The sequence below is a fragment of the Lissotriton vulgaris genome, chromosome 2_1, assembly GCF_964263255.1.
Source record: "Lissotriton vulgaris chromosome 2_1, aLisVul1.2, whole genome shotgun sequence".
Taxonomy (NCBI): domain Eukaryota; kingdom Metazoa; phylum Chordata; class Amphibia; order Caudata; family Salamandridae; genus Lissotriton; species Lissotriton vulgaris.
The window spans coordinates 1772966615-1772989532 of record NC_141687.1 but is presented as its reverse complement, the minus strand read 5'-3'; the positions used below and the strand labels follow the sequence as shown (position 1 = coordinate 1772989532).

Below are 22918 nucleotides of genomic sequence, written 5' to 3'. Positions count from 1 at the left end.
GCGCCCCACGGGTGTTCACGAAAGTGATGGCGGTGGTCGCAGCTCATCTGCGCAGGTTGGGGTTTCAGTCTTCCCCTACCTCGACGACTGGTTGTTGAAGGCGGGCTCGCCCCAGACAGTCGTCAGCCACCTCTAGATTACGGCGGATCTCCTGCACCTGCTGGGGTTTTCCATCAAAGTGCCGAAATCACACCTGTGTCCCTCCCACAAGCTCCTCTTCATCGGAGCTGTTCTGGACTCGGCGCAGTTTCGGGTTTATCCTCCCGAGCAGCGAGTCCGGGATATTCAAGCTTTGAATCCCATCTTCCAGCCTCTATCCCGGGTGTCGGTCAGGTTGACGCTGCGGCTCCTGGGGCTGATGGCTTCCTGCATCCTTCTGGTGCATCACGCCCGGTTACGCTAATTTCCCACAGGAAGTGCTCATAGAGGGTGTAGACACCCTAAAGGTAGGTAGCCACTGTCTACTACCTGTCAGTCCCCGTAAACACCCCTAAATTGAGTGTTTAGCTGGCACCCCTGAAGACAAGAACTCTTACTCGATGAATCAAGAGAAGAGGGATGATTAGGAGTCTTTAGCCCTCTCTCGAAAATCATTATAGAGTGACTCATCCCAAAGACTAGAGAACTATCAAAGCCTTGGGTAGCCTCTCAGCACTTCAAAAACCACCTACAGTCTCCATTGGAGTAAAGGAGCTACTCCCCGGTTGTCCACAGGCATCGTCAAACAGAGTCCGGTCTATTGTCTTGCAGCTCCCTGGCTTGACCGACACAGCAGATAACCAGGATAATGTACTCATGCTCTGGAAGGTCAGATCTGTTTCCCCACTGAGTGTGAAGACACCAGGGCCAACTGGACCCATGTAGCACCAACCCCCGGGGTACCAGATGCCCTGCACCAAACCCCACCAGTAAGAGTCTAGTCCAGACTCACATTGCAGCAGGGGCAAGCAGCCATTGAGGGATGTCAGCATCACTAACGCCCACTTTGTGAGATGCCCAGCTGCCTTGATTTTGTCCCTACCAGCTGTTTTACCCTGACCAGGAGGAGCATCTTTGCACACCCAACCCAGCATAACTAACCATTCCACATCCGAGCCGCCCGGCCTGGGTCTCAATGAACAAGTTTGCCCCCTTGCTCCAAGACCCGTGGTGACCCAAGCCCCCATTTGGGAGGGCTCGGACTTGTCCCCAATTTCCCCTGTGCAGCCTGTTTTTAGGTCGCCCACCTTCAGAGTAGCGCACCAGCTACCAACTTCACCAGCACCCTGTTCCTAGTAGAACCCATGCAGTTCCCAAAGAACTCCTGGTAGTTCCTTGGACCTTGGCCCACTTCAACTCTAAAGCCTGTAGGTGTATCCCTGGAACTGACTGTAACTACCTTTATGCATCTCTGACTTTTTCTTCCTTAAGATTACATTGTGTGTAAAGGCACAAAACTTTAAAAGCTTGACTTACCTGTACAAATTGTTATTAAAAACAGTACTGACATTAGAAACAAAGGGGCATATTACCAACAACTAGCGATAATTTTTGTCTCTAACTTGTTTAGAGACAAAAATTATCGCCGCACATCGGCGATTTTTATCGCAGATAAACCTTGCTATTAACAAGGTTTATCGCAAATGCGATAAAAAACGGCCGAAATGCATGAATATCGCTGAAAAGTCAGCGATATTCATGCATTATCGAGCAAATGCTCTTAGCCATGTTATCCACCTCCCATTGGATAACATGGCTAAGAACTGCTCAGGGCAGGTGTTAGCTTTTGGAGATATTCCCGCTTAGCGCGAATATCTCCAAAAGTTGGTAATAGGAGATAGCGATGTTAGCGACTGTTTTCAGTCTCTAACATCTTGGCACGCCCACTTTGCATCTCATTAGTGATAAATATCACTGACATGCAAAGTGGGGCCCAAGATGGTCGCTATCTCCTACTAGCTGTGGCTAACTGGTGTTAGCGACAGCTTGGTAATAGGGAGATAATTTTATCTCCGCTTTCTTGGCTTTTAAAGCCAAAAAAGCGGAGATAAACCCCCTTGATAATATGCCCTAAAGTTTTTGGTTTTGAAATATATATAAAAAGAAGTTTATTTTTCTGAATTAGTCTCAGATGTATTCTTTGAGTGCGTCTCATGTATTGCACCTGTGAGTTCAACAAATTCTTAGCACTACCCTCTGATAAGCCTAACTGCTCGCCCACACTACCACAAAAGAGAGCATTAGTTGTATCTACTTTATCTCCTGTAAACCAACTGAGGACTCACTGGACTCTCTGTACATTGTACTTCTTTTAGTACACTACATAGAGAGTCAGCTTCCTACATTGATGAATCAGCTGTGGGGGTCTATGACTTTGCATTTGCTGATACCACTTGGTTAATAAGTGACTACACATAAATCCCAAAACTGCCTTTAGTTAAAAAAAAATTTTTTTCGATTGGCCGGATATTTTCTAAATTCTTAAAACTAGCTGTTGGGGCCTTGGTTAAAATCCTGCAGTTTAATACTGATAATAATGTAAAATGCACTATAGTTAGGACTGAAAAACATATGTTAGGATTTCTTCTCGCACTACAAAAGTCACAACTTTAGTGTGATAAAAGGTACAACAGGGGATGAGGCTAAGGAGCTCGACCTTACCCCTTACCTGCAGCTAAAAAATTGCTCAGATAAGGACTCTCTGTAAAGGGTACAAAATAAAAACTGGCTCACACTATACCGCTGTAATGCTTCAGAATCTGTTGGCAGAGTATGAGCTGGCCCATCCTTTGGATAAGGCCGCCAACAATGAGAACCAGGGTGGAACAAGTAAGGAGAATGACCTAGACATGCCTTTACGTTAAGGAGAGGTTACACCACCTCTGCCCCCTGACCAACCCAATTTGCCAAGGGCCCAAGGCACACTGAAGATCTCCCAGAAGAGGAGAACCTCCTGGAGGGATTCGCCACTAGAATTGCCCTGGAAGACAGGATACTGGCCACTGAAACGGAAAGCGCAGATCTGGGTTTATCACCCATGAATGGTGACAGCAACATAATACCTACGGATTGTCCCAAAATACAGATGGTGATGACATCACAAAATGGTTTCCAGCATTCAAGAGAGCTTGTAGCATGAGGAAGGTCAGCCAGAAGTATTTGGACTCTCTCCTTTGGGAACTGTTCTCTTTACACTGAACGCGGCTGAGGCTGAGTCCTCTGAGCACAAGAAGTGTACCCTGATTAAGAGCTTTGGACTCACCATTCAAGAATATAGGAATACGTTCAAAGGGACTAAAAAAACTAGGAGTCAGTCCTGGGTTAATTTTGTAGATTTTACAGTAAAGACACCAGGTGGTTGGTTACAAGGACACCAAGAGTACGACTATAATGGGATGTATAATTGTATTATGAAAGAACATCTGTTGAGTATCTGTGTTTCTGAAACATTGCACCAATACTTGATAGACCTAGTTCCAACATCTCCCCAAAAATTGGGAAAGAAGGCAGACCACTGAGTCAAGACTAGGGTGACTACAACTACCAGTGGTGGGAGTAACCAGAAGAAAGAGGTTACTAAACCTTCCCAGGGTAAAAAGGGTAAACATCTTTAAGGATAAAAGTAAAGAGTCTTCTAAAGGCCACCAACAACTTGCTAAGGAGGGTGGGCCTCAAACCTCTTCACAACCAATAACTGGGTACCAAGGTAAGAAATGGGATCCCAAAAAGGCATAGAGTGACAACTGTAAACCGACTGGACACCAACTGGGGACTCTGCCTGTCCCAAAAAGAATACCCTTAGTACTGATCCAGTTAGCAATGTGATAGCAATTCTCTAGGTGGGATCCCTAGTGTGCCCTGAGCACATCAGAGGCCACACAAAAAGTATACTAGTTTCTGAGGGTGGGGTATACTTTGCAACCTTAGCTGTTTTTGCTTACTAATATGGAAAAATAGAAACAACAGCCTTGATTCATGGGATCATGGTAGAAGCTCTGCAAGCTACAGGTACAAGTGTCAGCACGGTGACTGAAAAACTGGTATCTCAAGGACAGTACCTGACTGGATGGACTTATCCAGTCACCAATGCTGATAATTTCACACAAGTCCATCCAATGGCAATGGTGTCCTTGAAATGGGTCGGAATTACTGACCTGAAACAGGCATGGTAAGTAGAGTTGGAAACCAGCTTCTGAACATCCACCGGCTCAGGTCCCTTCTCCTCAAGTAGAAGACCTGGCAGCCCCAGAGGTAACTGGGCCCTGGGATTTTGGGCCTTACATGGCAAAGCCCCTAGGCCTAGGGGGACCCTCTAGGGAAAAGCTGTGCCAAGGACAGATGACCTGTCCTACTCTTGAAAGCCTGAGCCAGCAAGCTGCTGCACAGGAAAAGATAGATGGCAGCACTCCCACATAACCTATTGGAGGAAGGGCTCTTGTTCACTGTGGCCGGAGACCCCAAACCCCATGCCACCAGGAGAGTGGTAGTCCCTCAGCGGTTAAGAGAATTTCTCCTCACATTTGCGCATTACATCCCCTTGGCTGGGCATCTTGGCCAGAGCAAAACTTGGAGTAGGCTAGAAAGCCACTTCTACAGCCAAACATGTCCCAGAGGGTGTTGGAGTTTTGCAACTCCTGTGCTACCTGCCAAGCCAGTGGCAAAGCGGGTAGTCACTCAAAGGCCCCCTTAATTCCACCTCTAGTGGTTGGGGTATCCTTTGAAAGGGTAAGGATTGACATTGTCAGCCCCCTTGACCTTCAACCTGCATCAGGAAACAGATTCATGCTGGTAGTAGTGGATCATTCTACCAGGTATTTTAAGGCAATTCCCCTTAGGACTACCACTGCTCCTGCAGTGAATAGGGCCCTCCTTTGTATCTTTATCAGAGTGGGTTTTCCTAAGAAGGTGGTGTCAGACAGATGTATTTGCAAGTGTATTTGCATTGGCGCTCTGTGGCTTCTGAAATTGTGCCGCTTTGTTGACATTCTGCTTGCTTTGTGCCTCATTTGCGCTCTGTAAGATTACAACTGCTTCCCCTACGCTCTCAGCGCATTTACCTGTAGCGCTACGCTGTGCCTCCCCCCTCCGCCTCCATTTTGTTTGTTGTCCTCGTCGTCGTCCTCGTGCACCCGCCCCGCCTCCCAGCTGATACGCCCTCCCACTGTCCTCAAATAGCTCCCTGCCCCTGGAAGCGCCGTGACTCGCTCCTTTCCCACGAGCTGAGGAGTCGCTCCCACTGTCCCTGCAGACAGCTGGTTTCTCCGCGCTGCTTTGCCTCGTTTACCAGAATTATTCACTTGGTTCATTTCGCCTGCTGCATAGCTAAGTAGCGCTTTGCTTGATCTGCGCTGTTTATCTGCTCAAAGTGTATTTGCATTGGCGCTCTGTGGCTTCTGAAATTGTGCCGCTTTGTTGACATTCTGCTTGCTTTGTGCCTCATTTGCTCTCTGTAAGATTACAACTGCTTCCCCTACGCTCTCAGCGCATTTACCTGTAGCGCTACGCTGTGCCTCCCCCCTCCGCCTCCATTTTGTTTGTTGTCCTCGTCGTCGTCCTCGTGCACCCGCCCCGCCTCCCAGCTGATACGCCCTCCCACTGTCCTCAAATAGCTCCCTGCCCCTGGAAGCGCCGTGACTCGCTCCTTTCCCACGAGCTGAGGAGTCGCTCCCACTGTCCCTGCAGACAGCTGGTTTCTCCGCGCTGCTTTGCCTCGTTTACCAGAATTATTCACTTGGTTCATTTCGCCTACTGCATAGCTAAGTAGCGCTTTGCTTGATCTGCGCTGTTTATCTGCTCAAAGTGTATTTGCATTGGCGCTCTGTGGCTTCTGAAATTGTGCCGCTTTGTTGACATTCTGCTTGCTTTGTGCCTCATTTGCGCTCTGTAAGATTACAACTGCTTCCCCTACGCTCTCAGCGCATTTACCTGTAGCGCTACGCTGTGCCTCCCCCCTCCGCCTCCATTTTGTTTGTTGTCCTCGTTGTCGTCCTCGTGCACCCGCCCCGCCTCCCAGCTGATACGCCCTCGCCCCTCCCCCTCCACTATCTATATATGACAGTAGCTCCCGCGCGCAGCGTCCACGCGCAGCGTCCGCGCCCCATCCGCGCCGAAGGTGCGCCAAAGGTAAGCCCGTCTACGCCCGTCCGCGCCTGGACCGCGCCCAGCGCCAGACCCCCTGCCCCTCGCGCTGCCCAGCCCTCCCGCATTACCTACGATGCCGCCACCCTCCTAGCCCTTAACCCCGGTCGCTCCCCCAACTGCGTCCAAGCCGCCCCTGGACAAACCCATGGACCTTTCTCCTGCTACTCCTGCAAATTCAGCGGCACCGACAACATCTCCGCTACGACCACACCACGGATTCCCGACCCCAACCACCTAGAATGCATCCTTCTCAACACCCGCTCGGTCCACAGACACGCCATTGACCTCTGGAACCTTCTAGACACCATATCTCCTGACGTCGCCTTCCTAACGGAAACATGGATGAACGCTTCCTCCGCCCCTGACATCGCCATCGCTATCCCTGAAGACTATAAGATCACACGCAAGGACCGCACCGACCATACAGGAGGTGGAATCGCTATCGTCCATAAGAAATCCATCCGCATTTCCACCAACTCCGACGCCAACCTCGATAACTCCGAACACCTTCACTTCCAGATCCACATCGACCCCAAGACAACTCTTAGAGGCACCCTCCTCTACAGACCACCAGGACCCCGCGCAAAATTCAGTGAAGACATCACGGACTTCATCACCCCACACGCGCTCCCCTCCAAAGACTACATCCTCCTAGGAGACCTCAACTTCCACCTCGAAAAGCTCAACGACCGCAACACCGCCACCCTCTTGGACAACCTCGCCAACCTCGGACTTAAACAACTGGTCACTTCCCCCACCCACATCGCAGGTCACACACTCGACCCCATCTTCACCTCCAGCAACCATGTCTCCTTCAGCCACACTACGGAGCTCCTCTGGACTGACCACAGCTGCGTTCACTTCACCTACAACAAACCAAAACCCATCAACCACCACCAACCAACTCCACAAAGAAACTGGAACAAAATCACCATCGACCAGATCTCCTCATCGCTCCTTCTAAACCCCCCAGCCCTCTCTTCTAATGCCAACGAAGCCGCCTCCAACCTCACCCTTTGGCTATCCAACACCGCCGACACCTTAGCACCACTGAAAAAACGTCATCACAAACTTGGCAACAAGAAGGCCTCATGGTTCAACGATGACCTCAAGAAATCCAAGAAACTGTGCCGCTCCCTTGAAAAGGCCTGGAAAAAAGACCCATCCACCAGCAACAAGGATGCCTTCAAAAGCGCCATTCGTACTCACCACCAACTGATCCGAAAAGCCAAGAAAACATCATTCAAGGATCGACTTGACAACAACGCCCACAACAGCAAGGAACTTTTCAACATCGTCAAGGAATTTTCCAACCCCTCGGCCAACTCCAACGACATCACCCCCTCTCAAACCCTCTGCGACTCCCTAGCCTCTTTCTTCCACAACAAGATTGCTGACATCCACAACAGCTTCGACAACCAACCCGGAAGCCAACCCACCCTACCATCTGCAGACCATCTTCCCCCCGCTAACACCCTTAACGCCTGGAACCCAATCTCCACCGAGGACACCATCCGCCTGATGAACTCCATCCACTCTGGATCCCCCACAGACCCATGCCCTCACCACATCTTCAACAAAGCAGACTCCGTCATAGCTCCGCACCTCCGAGACGTCATCAACTGCTCCTTCAACTCCGCCACCTGCCCGGATGACTGGAAACACGCTGAACTCACCGCCCTTCTGAAAAAACCAACAGCAGACCCCACCGAACTCAAAAACTACCGCCCCATCTCGCTTCTTCCATTCCCGGCCAAAGTCATCGAGAAAGCAGTCAACAACCAGCTCGCCGCCTTCCTCGAAGCCAACAAATCCCTCGACCCCTCACAATCTGGCTTCCGAGCAAAACACAGCACTGAGACCGCCCTCATCGCAGCAACAGACGACATTCGAACTCTACTGGACAATGGAGACACAGTCGCCCTCATCCTCCTCGACCTCTCTGCAGCATTCGATACAGTCTGTCACAGCACCCTTCTACAACGCCTCAACAACATCGGAATCCAAGGAAAAGCACTTGATTGGATCACCTCGTTCCTCAATGGAAGAACCCAGAGAGTCCGCCTCCCACCATTCAAGTCCGAGGCCTCTGAAATCATCTGCGGCGTACCACAAGGATCCTCACTCAGCCCCACCCTCTTCAACGTTTACATGAGCCCCCTTGCGGCCATCGCTCGCCAACACAATCTCAACATCATCTCCTACGCGGATGACACTCAACTGATCCTTTCTCTCACCAGGGACCCCAGCACCGCCAAAACTAACCTACACGAAGGAATGAAAGAAGTCGCAGAATGGATGAAACAAAGCCGTCTGAAACTGAACTCAGACAAAACAGAAGTCCTCATCTTAGGTACATCCCCCTCGGCTTGGGATGACTCCTGGTGGCCGGAAGCCCTCGGAAAAGCACCCATCCCGACAGACCACGCACGGAACCTAGGCGTCATCCTAGATTCTTCACTCTCAATGAACAAACAAGTCAGCGCCGTATCCTCCTCCTGCTTTAACATTCTTCGCATGCTCAGAAAAACATTTCGCTGGATCCCCTCCGAAACAAGGAAAACAGTCACCCATGCTCTGGTCACGAGCCGACTGGACTACGGAAACACCCTCTACGCAGGCACCACCGCTAAACTCCAGAAGAAACTCCAACGAATCCAAAACGCATCAGCCAGGCTCATATTAGACATCCCACGCAACGAACACATCTCTGGTCACCTGAGAGACCTACACTGGCTACCCGTCAATAAGAGGATCTCTTTCCGACTGCTTACCCACGCACACAAATCACTCTACGACATCGGACCAGATTGCCTCAACTCTCGGCTGTCCTTCTACACCCCCGCCCGCCAACTTCGCTCTTCCAGCCAAGCCTTCGCCACTGTACCTCGCATCAACAAGACCACCATGGGAGGCAGATCCTTTTCATACCTGGCTGCCAAAACATGGAACTCACTCCCCGCTTACCTTCGCCTCACCCAGAATCACCTAGCGTTCAGAAAGCAGCTTAAAACGTGGATATTTGACAAATAATCCTCCCCCCCCTTCCTAAGCGCCTTGAAACCCTCTGGGTATGTAGTGCGCTATACAAATTTCATGACTTGACTTGACTTGACTTCCTCGCTGGGCGCAGCACCCACACCCACAGACCATGCATGTAACCTTGGCTTCATCCTAGACTCCTCTCTCTCGATGTCCAGACAAGTCAACGCCGTCTCGTCTTCCTGCTTCAACGTACTTTGCATTCTCAAAAAGATCTTCCGCTTTATCCCTCTCGAGACAAGAAAGACTGTCACCCACGCACTGGTCACGAGTCGACTGGATTATTGTAACACACTCTACGCCGGAATCACAGCAAAATTACAGAAAAAATTCCAGCGCATCCAAAACGCGTCATATTAGACCTCTCGCGCCAAGATCACATCACCAGACATCTAAAAGACCTCCACTGGCTTCCCGTTAACAAAAGAATTACTTGCCGCCTTCTCACCCACGCACACAAAGCCCTCTACAATATAGGACCCGAATGCCTCAACACTCGACTGTCCTTCTACAAACCCACCCGTCATCTTAGATCGTCCAATCATGCCCTCGCCGCAGTCCTGCGCATCCGGAAATCCACCATGGGTGGCAGATCCTTCTCCTTCCTGGCGGCCAAGACATGGACTCACTCCCCACTCACCTCCGCCTTACTCAGAACCGCATCTCCTTCAGAAAAGAACTTAAAAGCTGGCTTTTCGACAAACAATGAACCCCCTCCCCTAGCGCCTTGAGACCCCCTGGGTGAGTAGTGCGCTCTATAAATGCTAGAACTTGAACCCCTACAGCAGGCCTTACAGCCCTAAGGCAGGGTACACTATACCCCATGTATGGTCACCACTCTGCGAGTGGATGTGTCCCTGTGATATCTAAGCAGAACCTTAGATATTACAAGTGTGCTGGGAAGCCTTGACAAGCGCTTGGGCAGTACGCTTATGATTATGAGTTCCCCAGCTACATGATGGCTTCACTGTACCCAAGTTGTTTGGTCTCAAACCCCTCTTTTTGATAAGCCCACACTGATGCCAGTGACTTATTTATTAAGCGGTACACCAAGAGGACACCTCAGAGTTGCCCACTGAAAACCTACCACCTATGAGTGCGTTCACTGACTGGTCTCGACCAACCAACCACCATAGACAGGTTTCTGACCTCCTGAGGTGAGAACCTGCGCTCTGAGAGGGCAGGAATAAAACCTGCTCTGGGCAGAGTTGTTCACACCTCTTCCATGCAGGATGTGCATACCAGAGCCTTGGGTATGCCACACAGGCCTCTCCAGATAGTGGAGATGCCCAACCACCTGTCTTGACCCCACTTTTAACCAAAAAATAAACATGGCTATATCAGGATGGATTTTATTTAAACAACGTGGCTGGGCCCACTATGTGTGTGTACTTACTTTAGTCACAGTTTGTGGCATGAGTTTGGACCCATTGGGTGTTATTAAAAGACCCTCACACACCAACCTAGTTGGTGTCATGCTTCATCATTGAGGTCCCAACCAGGCGGCCGAATGCCCCCCGGTTGTGCTACGACGCCTGATTACAGCGGAGCTGGTGTGGGTGCAAAAATGTGATGTGATGTGATATAAGACAGTTAAAAATACTTCTGGGAATCCTTGCCTTTGTATTTAATGTTGGCGGCCCAGAATATTGTTAAAATATGTGTGGTGCAACTACTTAAGGAGTAATTTACCTATGAGTTGGCTTATGTGTGGTGGTATACATGTTTTAGCCCCCGCTGTGTGATTAATGGGGCTCTCTTCAGGACCAGAACGGTGAAAAGTGGGTGGATGGGACCTTATGAGAGATTAAGGTGTACCAAAAGTGGGTCAGGCACAAAATGGAGGATGATCCCAGCATAGTGCCATAATGGGAGATAGGTGGAATCAGTACAGATTTGGTGGCCTTCTTGGAGTGGTGTGAGAAAACGTAAAGTCTAATATTGTAGCGTTTCAATCTAGGACCCTGATCGATACTGTGACTTTATGCCCCTATACGGCTATAAATCCGTTTATTCCCTATATTGGCATAACCGATCAAATGCAATATTCAGAAACTCGTCTCTGGCCTCACACGAACAGAGCCACATTTCAGAATCGCTTCCTCTGCCACTTCCTTTACAGCTAATTAGTGCAATGACATAGCAGAAGTTACTATTTAAGATTCCTAGATTTACACTCCGGGTTCTTCAAAAAGATAAAAACTCAGCAACCTAGGAAAGCCCCGCTTGCTATGTTTTGATTAGTAATAGAACTGTAATGAGCACTGATAGACGATCACTTCCTAGTGACATCTTTATTGACGTCTTATGTCCAAAAACGTACGTCAAACAAGGCACCTTTCAGGTATAAATATTACCAACGTTGCCTTAAGCAAACGCTGCTGTCTCGCTGAAGTTGCTGCTGTTATGCTGATGATACCATAGCTGCTATCGCTACTGCTATCGCTGCTAACGAACGAACGATGGTGTGGTGAACTTAGGAGCTGAACAGCCGTCCCCCTGCAAGAGCCCAGCAGATGCAAGCTGCCCGCGGACGCTGCCCCTCCTCCTCGACGCGCTGAGAGAGACGCTGTCTTTTCTCCTGCAGAGAAATCCAGCTCCGGCGTTTCCAGCCTACCCTTGCCGGTGACTGGGATATCAAGTACCTGAAGGAGATACCAGACCTCCATCATTCTATTCCAGCGGTATGGTGTTGACTAAACCCTTAGAGAGAATTCTTGAAGCAAACCTTGGCAAAACCAACTTAACTTAAAGCTACTTACTTACTCCCCTCCCAAGTATTAGGCTTAGGTCAGGTACACTGGGGTAGGCGTAGTTAGAAGCACCAGTTGAGCATTTTAGCCTAATGTATATATGAACGTATATATGTTTTATTCATTTTAAACCATTGTATGGCTAAGAAACCATATCAATGCTTTTACAGTATTATTTCGCAATACTCATCTTACTGTACGTACTTTTTATAATAACAAGTCTTGCAATTGTGGCAATTCATTTCTCTTGTACGAGAAGAAAGACTGTTGAATAAATGTTACCTTTTATTGAAAACGCCCGCCTCTCTATTCTCTACATATTGTGAAAGTAAACTGCACAACCACTGACTGAGTAAAATAACTTCTTGTTGTAAAGCTTTTATTCGACAATTTGTCATAAAGCCAATACATATAAAATACATTTATTTATTTATTTATTTATTTACTGACACTTATAAAGCGCGAACAATTACCCTTGGGTGTCTCGGCGCTAGACTGCAGTAATGTCATTCCATAGAGGTGAGGTATACAGTGGGTGTACTGTGTTATTGGTTGAATAACCATGTCTTCAAATTTTTTCTAAACTGTAAGAGTGATGGACTGGCTTTGACATGGTATGGTAGGGTATTCCAAATTTTGGGGGCCGCAACTAGGAAGCGGCGGTCGCCCCATGTGACTGTTCTGCTACGTGGGACCACTAATTGATTAAGTGATGCAGATCGTAGCTTTCTGGCTGGACAGTATGGTATTAGATGAGCTTTAAGGAAACGAGGCCCCTGATCCTGCATTGCCTTATAGACTGTACACATAGCTTTAAACTTTATCCTGTTCTGAATAGACAGCCAGTGGTAGGTCCTCAGAGTATCTGAGATGGGTGCAAATTTTGGTTTTTGGGCAGCAGGCGTGCGGCCGCATTCTGTACCGTCTGCAACTTTTTAGTGACTCTGGATTGTGCATTCAGGAAGAGTCCGCTGCAGTAGTCTAGTGAGCTTAAAACCAATGACGTGACCAGGGTCTTAGCGGCCGTGTCAGGCAGAAAAGGCAAAATTTTCCTTATCATTTTTAGTTTAAAATGGGCCGTGGACGCTACCTTATTGGCATGAGCCATAAAGTTGAGCTGGTTGTCAAAGGTAACTCCTAGATTTCTCACCTTGGGCGTAGGACAAGGTGGGATGCCAAATGCTGATGGCCACCAAGTAGTCGGCCAGGATGGAAAAAGATTGCCAAAAATGACAACCTCCGTTTTCTCGGAATTGAGCTTCAAGCAGTTTCCTGCCATCCACTCACCGATAGCTGTCATGCCTCCTTGGAACCATTCTGCCACCTCCTGTCCGTCACCCTTAATGGCCAACACCAACTGTGTGTCATCTGCGTATGAGGTTAGGCTCATCCCATGTGCTTTGATGACACTAGCAAGGTCCGACACATAGATGTTAAATAGTGTCGGACTAAGGGATGAGCCTTGAGGAACCCCACACGGTAACGACAATTTGGCAGATTGGAATGGTCCAAGAGTGACCGCCTGAGTTCTATTAGCCAGGAAGGAGGCAAGCAGGTTTCTCGCAGTGGACTGGATACCCATTTTTTCGACACGGTCGACCAAGGTCTTATGGTCAACCGTGTCGAATGCTGCAGAGAGGTCTAAGAGTACCAGCAAGGCTGTCCCTCCTTGGTCCTGGATGAGTCTAATATCATCCGCTGCTTTGATGAGAGCAGTTTCGGTTCCATGGTATTTAAGGAACCCAAACTGGGTATCATCAAGTAGATTGTTTCTCTCTATATGTTCCGACTGCTGCTGGTTCATGGTTTTCTCTATCACTTTGGCTAAAAAAGGGAGACTTGCTATAGGCCGGTAGTTTTTCAGATCTTTCCTGTCAAGATTTGGTTTTTTAAGCAAAGGCTTAATCAACGTGTTTTTTAAGGAGTCTGGATAAGTCCCAGAGCTCAATATTATATTGCAGACGTGAGTGATAATGGGAATAATTGTGTCTGAAACCATGGCTAACACCGATGTGGGGCAGGGGTCCAAGGCGGAGCCTGATTTAATGGCCCTCAGTATGGTTTTTGTTTGATCGGTCGTTAAAGGTTTAAAACTCGTCATGGTATTACTCAGGACTGTCTGCGAGGGGGGGGCAGCATTAGTATTAGGTTCCAAGGTGAAAGCTTGGTATATGTTATTCACCTTCGTGAAGAAAAACTCAGACAGGGCATCACATAGTGATTGTGATGGAGGGGGATTTAGGTCTGGTGTGTTACCCGATAGGGTTTTAGCTATGTTATACAGCTGTTTGCTGGAATTTTTAGCTTGTTCTATGTGCAGAGAGAAGAAATGCTTCTTTGCTGCCGTGATCATAATTTTGTAGGTGGCTAGAGCTTCTTTATATTTATTCTTACTTTCACTGTCATAAGTTCGTCGCCAGTACCTTTCCCTGTTTCTTGTTAATTGTTTCTGTATTTTTAGCTCTTCTGTGTACCACTGAGCAGTCGGCGTACTTCTGTTTCTAGAGTGAGACTTAGTGGGTGCCAGTTGTGACGTGGCGTCACTCAGCCAATCATGAAATTGGGAAGTAGAAATACAGGGATCGTTAGATAGTTCAGGTTTAGTGTTATTTAAAAGTATATTTAGGTTGTATATCTTTCCACGCCTTAAAAGTGCCTGGCTTGGGGTGGGAAGTCTTCTTCCTGAACGGATCTTTAATGGTCAGCCTACTGAAAATGGCCGAGTGGTCGGTCCACGTCATGGGAAGGATTTCTGTCACCTGTAGGTCTTCTACGTTAGTCAACATGCATCTAGCGCATGTCCTGCCTGATGGGTTGGGGCCGTGACCAATTGCTTAAGACCTATGGTTTCTAAGTCTGATGTAAGGGTGATAGTATCTTTATCATTATTTTGTTCAAGACATTCATAATCATAATTTTAAAAAGCAGTTTACATTTTAACAATACACTCGTAGTCATAATTTAAAAGCAAATAACTCTCTATTGTTCACACGACTCTAGAGATTGACTCTTATCTGAGGAGCAAAGTTGTCATGTTGCACGGTTGTTGGAAAACTGAATCCCCTCTTGGCTGTGCCAAGGAAGCTGATCACTTCCTATTCAGTCAAGAAAGTTTCCAGTGACCTCTGAGCTAGTTGGTAACAAACCCAATTAAGTTTAGCATAGTCAGTAAAGGCCTGGAAGATCCGCACTTCTACGTCGATACTACTGTTTATGTTATTCCAATGCGCAGGGCCTATTGGGAAAATAGGAACTACACTACAATATCAGTAATTTACCCACTCTTTGAAATAACACCTCGTTATACAGGCTAGTCTTGTTACTGACAATACCGCTATGATGCATATACACACACTGAGAAATGGCCGCCGCGGTTGCGAGCCTCTGGCTTCCTCCATTTCCAGTGTGACAGATCCCACGTGACTACATGGGCGTATATCAACCCGCTTCTGCTTTCATCCGGTTACCTTCCCGGACCCGGCAGAGAGGGGTAGGTCTACCCGAGGAAACACGGGATTCACAAAGTAAGTGCAAGTATTGCAGGGAACCTAACAGGACTTATCTATGTCCTCTCAACAAGGGAATTCCTCCACAACCGCAGTGCGCCTGAGTGAGTCTTTTTGTTGTTTTGTTGGTTTGATGTACGAGCCTTTACGGGCGCTTCTACTTGCGCTTACTAATTATTACTACATGCGCATGTACCAGCCCCAAGGGGGTTTTTTCAGCACGCTAATGTGTTTGTAAGCGTGAGTTCGGGAAAGTTGTTTGCCTTTTTCCCGGGGACACTTTGGGCGTAACTACTAGCCCTTGCTATTACCATCTCCCTTGCGCTGAGACGCAATTACTACATTAGACCACCATTGCACAACTAGTATCTAGACTTCCATATACAGAGAGGTTAGCCTGCTGATAATGTCCTGTCGCCTCACGAGGCAGTTTACAAACTACCTTTATATCAAAAGGGACACTCCATTGTCATTTTTGTACTTTATAATCACCCATCTGGCACACAGTGTGTCTTGTGTCTTACTCAACAACTGGCTTATATTTACCATCATTAGCCTGAAAATTAAGAGGTTGTACCCGGAACTCGACCTGCCGGGTGCTGTTGTTGTCGCTCACATCCACAAAGATAGGTGAGTGCCCGACCTGTATACTTTTAGCTAGAGTAATTGCTGCTGTTTTCCGTTTTTAATTTTCTGAGGGACTCCACCTTTGAGCATGCTACCCACTTTGCTCACCATGGATAAGACCACCTGTTTCATAGTGCATGCCAAGTCAACACTTTCATAGACATGCCACACCGTGTTTTGTTTGGTGTCCCTTTATTATACTTGTGGTATCGCGACCTGTTGTGATTTGCTTTTTTGTCTCCCACTACAGGCAATTACAGCACAACACAGGTACCTTTGACCCTTTACACACAATGGAATACTGCTCTCTAGCAAGGTAAAGGCTCTCTGTAGACAGTTTACATTAGCACATTCTATTTATTCATACTCGGTCCTGAAGAATCGCTTGACATTCGACAATGAGCGAGAAACATGTCGACCCATTAATATGTTCACTAGTCTAGACTCGCACCAGGGAGCATTACTTTCCTCCGAGTCTATTCTACATTCGATTTTAACTTAGAGTAAGGGACCGCTAGAATAAACCTGATCCTGGTACCCTTTACCCCAATTTTAACCTCCACTAACGTCTACACTGTACTGGCCCCTCACCCACACTTCACCCATACGGCAGTTGGAAAAAGATCTCCGCCAAAGAGCCCCTCTTTGAGGTGTTGCCCATTGGGTATTGCACCGCCGACCAACGAGGAGCATTGCCGATGATGAAGCATATCTGAAAGAAACACGTTAGTATTAGATTCCTTACCTTAGAATATCCCCAGGCGTCAGACTGGATCCGGAAATTTTTGCATAGCAATACCCCTGCGCGTCATTAGGCGTCGTCTCCGGCTCTGCGTCCGTCGTCAGCGTCTTCAGCGCCGGAATGACGTCGTCGGAGTACTTAGACGCCGCTGACATCAGTTCTTCTTTTTTACGCGCCAGCTAGCGCAGATCTGGAGAAGCTCTACCCCTTAGTCACTTTTTGACTAAAACTTTTTGATCGTTGTTGATCTTCTTCGAGTCGCTCTCGACTCTTCAGGTGCCGGTAGGGATACCCGGGTTCAAGCCCTGCTCAAAGTGTAGTCGACTGATGTCGAGTACCGACCCCCATCACCAGGTGTCTGCAGTGCCTAGGCCTCGACCACGACGACCGTTCCTGCTCCGACTGTAGAGCTCTGACGTCGAAGGCTAGGCAGGAGCGGTCCCGCAAGCAGCTCGAGCTCCGGCAGTCGGCCCGCGCCATTCGAGGTCCCTGTCCCATGGGAGGTCGAGGGATCGGTCGCGGGGACGGAGCCCTCGCAGCTCCAGAAGTTGGCATCGGTCTTCTGGTTCCTCCTCAGGTAAGAGGCATGAGAGGTCGGAGCGGCGTCATCGCTCTTCCGACCCCCCCCGACGCGCGCCCGACGTGGCCGGGGTCTTGGGTGGCACAGCCCACGGGCTCCACAGTCGCTAGCGCCGCATCCTGCCCCACACCTTCAGGTCCCTGAACAGGGTGCAACGCCGGAGGAGATCAAGCGGTACCTCATGGCCATGAGGTCGCTCTCTTCTCCACCGGACCCCACGGCGCCTTCGGGCCCAGTGGGTCCGGCTCCGGGGCCTGGCGGGTCGCGTGCTTCGGCACCGACGCCGCAGACTGCTTCGGCCTCGGCGCCGCTGGCGACTTCGGTCCCGGCGCAGCAGACCCTGGCCAGATCCGGCTCCGGCTCCGGGTCCGGATCGACGCCGGTCGACCTTACAACCTCACTGGCGCCATCCCCAAGAGTGTCACCACAGGCGCCGGCTTCGGCCGACGCCGGCCCCAGTCCTTCTGTGAATCCCGTTCAGCCGTCGACATGGTCCTATTGGGAGCCGTACGAGACGGATTTGGGTACATTCTACTTTAATGAACGGGCCCCAATTGTTGATCCTGGCTACCAGGCATTGGGTGATGAAGAGGACTGGGAGGGGTCTGAGGACCCTCTGACGCAGGAGTGTCAGGACCAGACGGGCTGAACAGAGGAGCTTGGGGAAGCCAGCGGCCTGGATCTCTCTCCAGACACTGGTTTTGTCTCCCCTCCGACCGTGGCTACGGAGGAGGGGGCAGCCTATAGCGTAGTTCTGATGCGGGCGGCTAAGGCCTTAAACCTTACGCTCCCCTCAGCGGCCGTGAGGACTAATCTCCTCACCGAGGTCCTCAAACCGCAGTCAAGCTCGGTCGAGCCTCAGCTGCCATTCAATGAGGCCTTATGTGACGTTCTGCTGGGCACCTGATCAAGGACAGGAACGTGGCCAGACGCTACCGCCCGGCTCCGGGTGACCCAAGTTTTCTGTTCACCCATCAAACCCCCGAGAGCCTGGTTATCCAGGCCTCTAACTCCCAGACTGCATTCCCGTCGGCACCTCCCGACAGGGAAATTCAAGAGGTTCGAACAGTTTGGCAAGAAGGTGTTCTCGTCCCTTAGTCTGGGACTGCGGTCAGTCAACACCGCATGCCTCTTGGGCCGCTACACCCACACCCTGTGGGACGCGGTTGCGGACATGCTGCCACAATGCTCTGAGGAAGTCAGGGCTAAACTCACCCAAGCCCTAGCGGAGGGTCGAGATGCGGCACGGTACTCTATCCGGTGCGGACTGGATACCACCGATACGCTAGGCAGAACGATGGCCACTACAGTGGCGGTCAGACGCCACGCCTGGCTATGGTGCGCCAATTTTTCAGCCGATGTCCAGGCCACGGTTCTGGACATGCCGTTTTATGGCCGTCGCCTGTTTGGCGACCAGGCAGACCACGCTCTTGAGCGCTTTAAGGACTCCAGGGCTACTGCCAAGTCCTTGGGCCTCTCGGCCCCGCGCCATCAAATGGGTGCCTTTCGCTCCTTTCGTGGCCAAGGAAGGGGCGCCCCCGCATGGACCATCAGCCACACGCCGCAGCAGAATGTCCAGCGCGGTGGCGGCAGTGGGAACTGCCGGGGAGGCAGTCGGGGTCCCAGACGAGGCCAGTCCGCACCCGCTCCCGCAGCTCCCGCCTCAAAACCTTCCTAGTCCGAGTTTTCAGGCCCATGTGACGCCAGTGGGGGGCAGGGTCCGCCATCACCTCTTCCACTGGCGCACAGTCACATCGGACAGGTGGGTGCTGCAAATCGTTCGAAGGGGCTACTCCCTCCCCTTCGAGGCAACCCCTCCAGCCATGCCACCGCAGTACCACCGCGTGTCGGGGGACCACTTGCAACTTCTGTAGGAGGAAGTTACGGCCCTCTTGGCCAAGGGGGCCATCGAGCGCGTTCCTGGGCCAGAAGTAGGGTGTGGTCGCTACTCCCACTACTTTCTGGTACCCAAGAAGGGCAAAGGGGGCCTACGCCCTATCTTGGACCTACGGAGCATCAACGGCTTCCTCCGGAAGGAGAAGTTCAAGATGTTCACCTTAGCTCAAGTCTTGTCTGCCCTAGACCCGCAAGACTGGATGGTGGCGTTGGACTTGCAGGACGCCTACTTTCACATCCCCGCCATGCCGTCCCACCGACGTTACCTGCGGTTCACGGTAGGCCTCGAGCACTTTCAATTCACCGTGCTCCCCTTTGACCTCACAAGCGCCCCACGGGTGTTCACGAAAGTGATGGCGGTGGTCGCAGCTCATCTGCGCAGGTTGGGGTTTCAGTCTTCCCCTACCTCGACGACTGGTTGTTGAAGGCGGGCTCGCCCCAGACAGTCGTCAGCCACCTCTAGATTACGGCGGATCTCCTGCACCTGCTGGGGTTTTCCATCAAAGTGCCGAAATCACACCTGTGTCCCTCCCACAAGCTCCTCTTCATCGGAGCTGTTCTGGACTCGGCGCAGTTTCGGGTTTATCCTCCCGAGCAGCGAGTCCGGGATATTCAAGCTTTGAATCCCATCTTCCAGCCTCTATCCCGGGTTTCGGTCAGGTTGACGCTGCGGCTCCTGGGGCTGATGGCTTCCTGCATCCTTCTGGTGCATCACGCCCGGTGGCGGATGCGGGCTCTGCAGTGGGACCTGAAGTTTAAGTGGGCCCAGCATCAGGGCAACCTGTCCGACCATGACCTGATCTCGGAGGGCACTGCGAGACAGTTGCAGTATTGGCTCACGGACCGCGATTGGGTCAACGGCAGATCCCTCTCCCTTCCACAACCAGAGCACGTGGTTGTGACGGACGCGTCCCTCCAGGGCTGGGGAGGCCACTTGGGAGAGGCTGAGATCAGAGGCCTCTGGTCTCCAGTGGAGTCCCGGCTCCATATCAACCTTCTGGAGCTGAGGGCGATTCGTCTAGCACTGAAGGCATTCCTCCCTTCTGTTCGGGGGAGTGTAGTGCAGGTGTTCACGGACAACACCACCGCCATGTGGTACTGCAACAAACAGGGCGGTGTGGGGTCCTGGACCCTCTGTCACGAAGGCTCTGCGGCTCTGGCAGTGGCTGGAACATCAGGGCAGGTTCTCTAAACGCCAGGGTGGACAAACTCAGCCGACGGTGCTCGATGGATCATGAATGGCGTCTGAACTCGGACGTGGCGCAAGGCATCTTTCTGCAGTGGGGAGCGCCTTGGTTAGATCTATTCGCCACCGAAGAGAACGAGCAATGTCATCAGTTCTGCGCGTTGGAATTTCCAAGGCAGCACTCGCTCGGCAACGCATTTCGTCGCAAGTGGTGTTGCGGTCTGGTATACGCCTTTCCGCCTATGCCAGTTCTGCCCAGAGTGCTGAAGAAGCTCAGGCGCGACCGGGCCCAGGTCATCCTTGTGGCTCCAGACTGGGCTCGAAGGTTCTGGTATCCCGAGCTACTCAACATGTCAGTCGGTCCCCCGATCCATTTGCCTCTTCAAGAGGACCTTCTATTGCAGCAACAGAGGACAGTTCTCCACCGAACCTGTCCAGTCTCCACCTCCATGCTTGGAGATTGAGCGGCGGCAGTTGAGGCCATTTGACTTGCCTCCTGAAGTTTGTAATGTTATTCTGGCAGCCAGGCGTCCCTCCACTAAGTCGGTATACGCCTGCCGGTGGAACAAATTTGTGGCATGGTGCACAGCAAAGGCAGTGGATCCTCTTTCTTCCCCTCTTTCTGAAGTTCTTCGCTTCCTTCTTTCTCTTGCCCAGCAGGGCTCTGCTCTGGGCACTCTCAAGGGCTACCTTTCCGCCCTTTCGGCCTTCCTAAGGCTACCTGATCAACCTTCTTTGTTCAAGTCCCCTATAGTAACTCGTTTTCTGAAGGGCATTACGCACATGTTTCCACCTGTCCCTTTTGTGATGCCCCAGTGGGACTTGAACCTAGTTCTAACTTTCCTGATGTGCGCTCCCTTTGAGCCACTTCACTCTTGTCCTCTCCGTCTTCTCACCTTAAAGACGGCTTTCCTGGTTGCCATCACCTCTGCCAGAAGGGTGAGTGAGCTCCAGGCTCTATCTTGCAAACCTCCCTTCCTGTCTGTGCATCCGTACAAAGTGGTGTTGCGTACCAGACCACCTTTCCTGCCCAAGGTAGTCTCTGCTTTCCACATCGGGCAGTCCATCACCTTACCCTCCTTCTTCCCGCCTCCGCATCCCTCAAAGGATGAAGAGCGGCTCCATCGCCTGGACCCAAAACGTGCGCTTTCATTCTATGTGGATCGCACACGCCAGTTCCGGGTGGACGACCAACTCTTTGTTGGCTACGTGGGTGCGAAGAAGGGACGGCCGGTGCATAAACAGACCATCTCTCGGTGGGTCGTCTTATGCATCAAGGCGTGCTATTCCTTGGCTAGGAAGGAGCCTCCAGTTGGGCTGACGGCCCATTCCACTCGAGCCATGGCGGCTACTACTGCCCTGGGTCGGGGAGTCCCCCTGCAGGACATTTGCCAGGCGGCTACGTGGGCCTCGCTGCACACCTTTGCGAGGCACTACTGCGTAGACAGTCAAGTCCGTAGGGATGGCTTTGTTGGCCCTTCCGTCCTCCAGGACTTCCTGGTGTGAGTATTGGTTTGCAGACCAACCACCGGGGTTGGTATTGCTGGGGTATCTATTCTAAGGTAAGGAATCTAATACTAAAGTGTTTCTTTCAGATGAACAAGTTACTTACCTTCGGTAACGATATATCTGTAAGAAACAGTAGTTAGTATTAGATTCCTTACCGTCCCACCCATCCTCCCCGTTCTGCGAACTGATACCTAGGGTTAAGGTTCTCCCCCTTTCAGGGCCCTAGTTTTTTGGCACCAGTGTTGGTTCTAGCATGGCTCTGCGTATCTGGCGCGGAAAAACTGTGGCTAAGAACTGACGTTAGCGCGCATGGGCGGCGTCTAAGTACTCCGACGCCGTCATTCCGACGCAGACGACGCCGACGACGGACACGGAGAGCCATGCTAGAACCAACACTGGTGCCAAGAAACTAGGACGCGCAGGGGTATTGCTACGCAAAAATTTCCAGATCCAGTCTGACGCCTGGGGATATTCTAAGGTAAGGAATCTAATACTAACTACTGTTTCTTACAGATATATCGTTACCGAAGGTAAGTAACTTGTTCGACACCTGCAAGGGTGTGTGAGGCCATTATATCCAACAAATTGGATACCCATGCGCTCTACCACAACGCACGGGTGCCACCTATACCAAACCCCCGCTCTCATTAGGAACAGCCTGGTACCTCTTGTCTTTCAATATTGCAAAAATACCTGTCCCCAGGTACACACACAACGCATTATCAGACCTATTAATGCATTACACAATCCAGTTGCATCAAGCCATATTTCTATCTTAGGGCCCTTGCAGTTTGTCAATTGTATGCTTGTTCTTTTCAATGAGTGTTGATCCTAGGTGATGTCAGTTACCGTGTTTCGGCCCTTTTCTTTATGGCCTCCTTAGTACTGTGCGGAACAGGTATTACCAAACTTGAAACAAAAATAATATGTCCATCATTGGTCGAGATCTATGTCATA

At 50.5% G+C, this 22918-nt stretch overlaps 1 protein-coding gene across 1 annotated transcript in view; it reads left to right on the top strand.

Annotated features, from left to right (window-relative positions):
- Positions 1-22918, top strand: part of LOC147733265 (sperm-specific sodium:proton exchanger-like) — a 4638748-nt gene that overhangs the window by 859507 nt on the left and 3756323 nt on the right. The window lies entirely within an intron of this gene.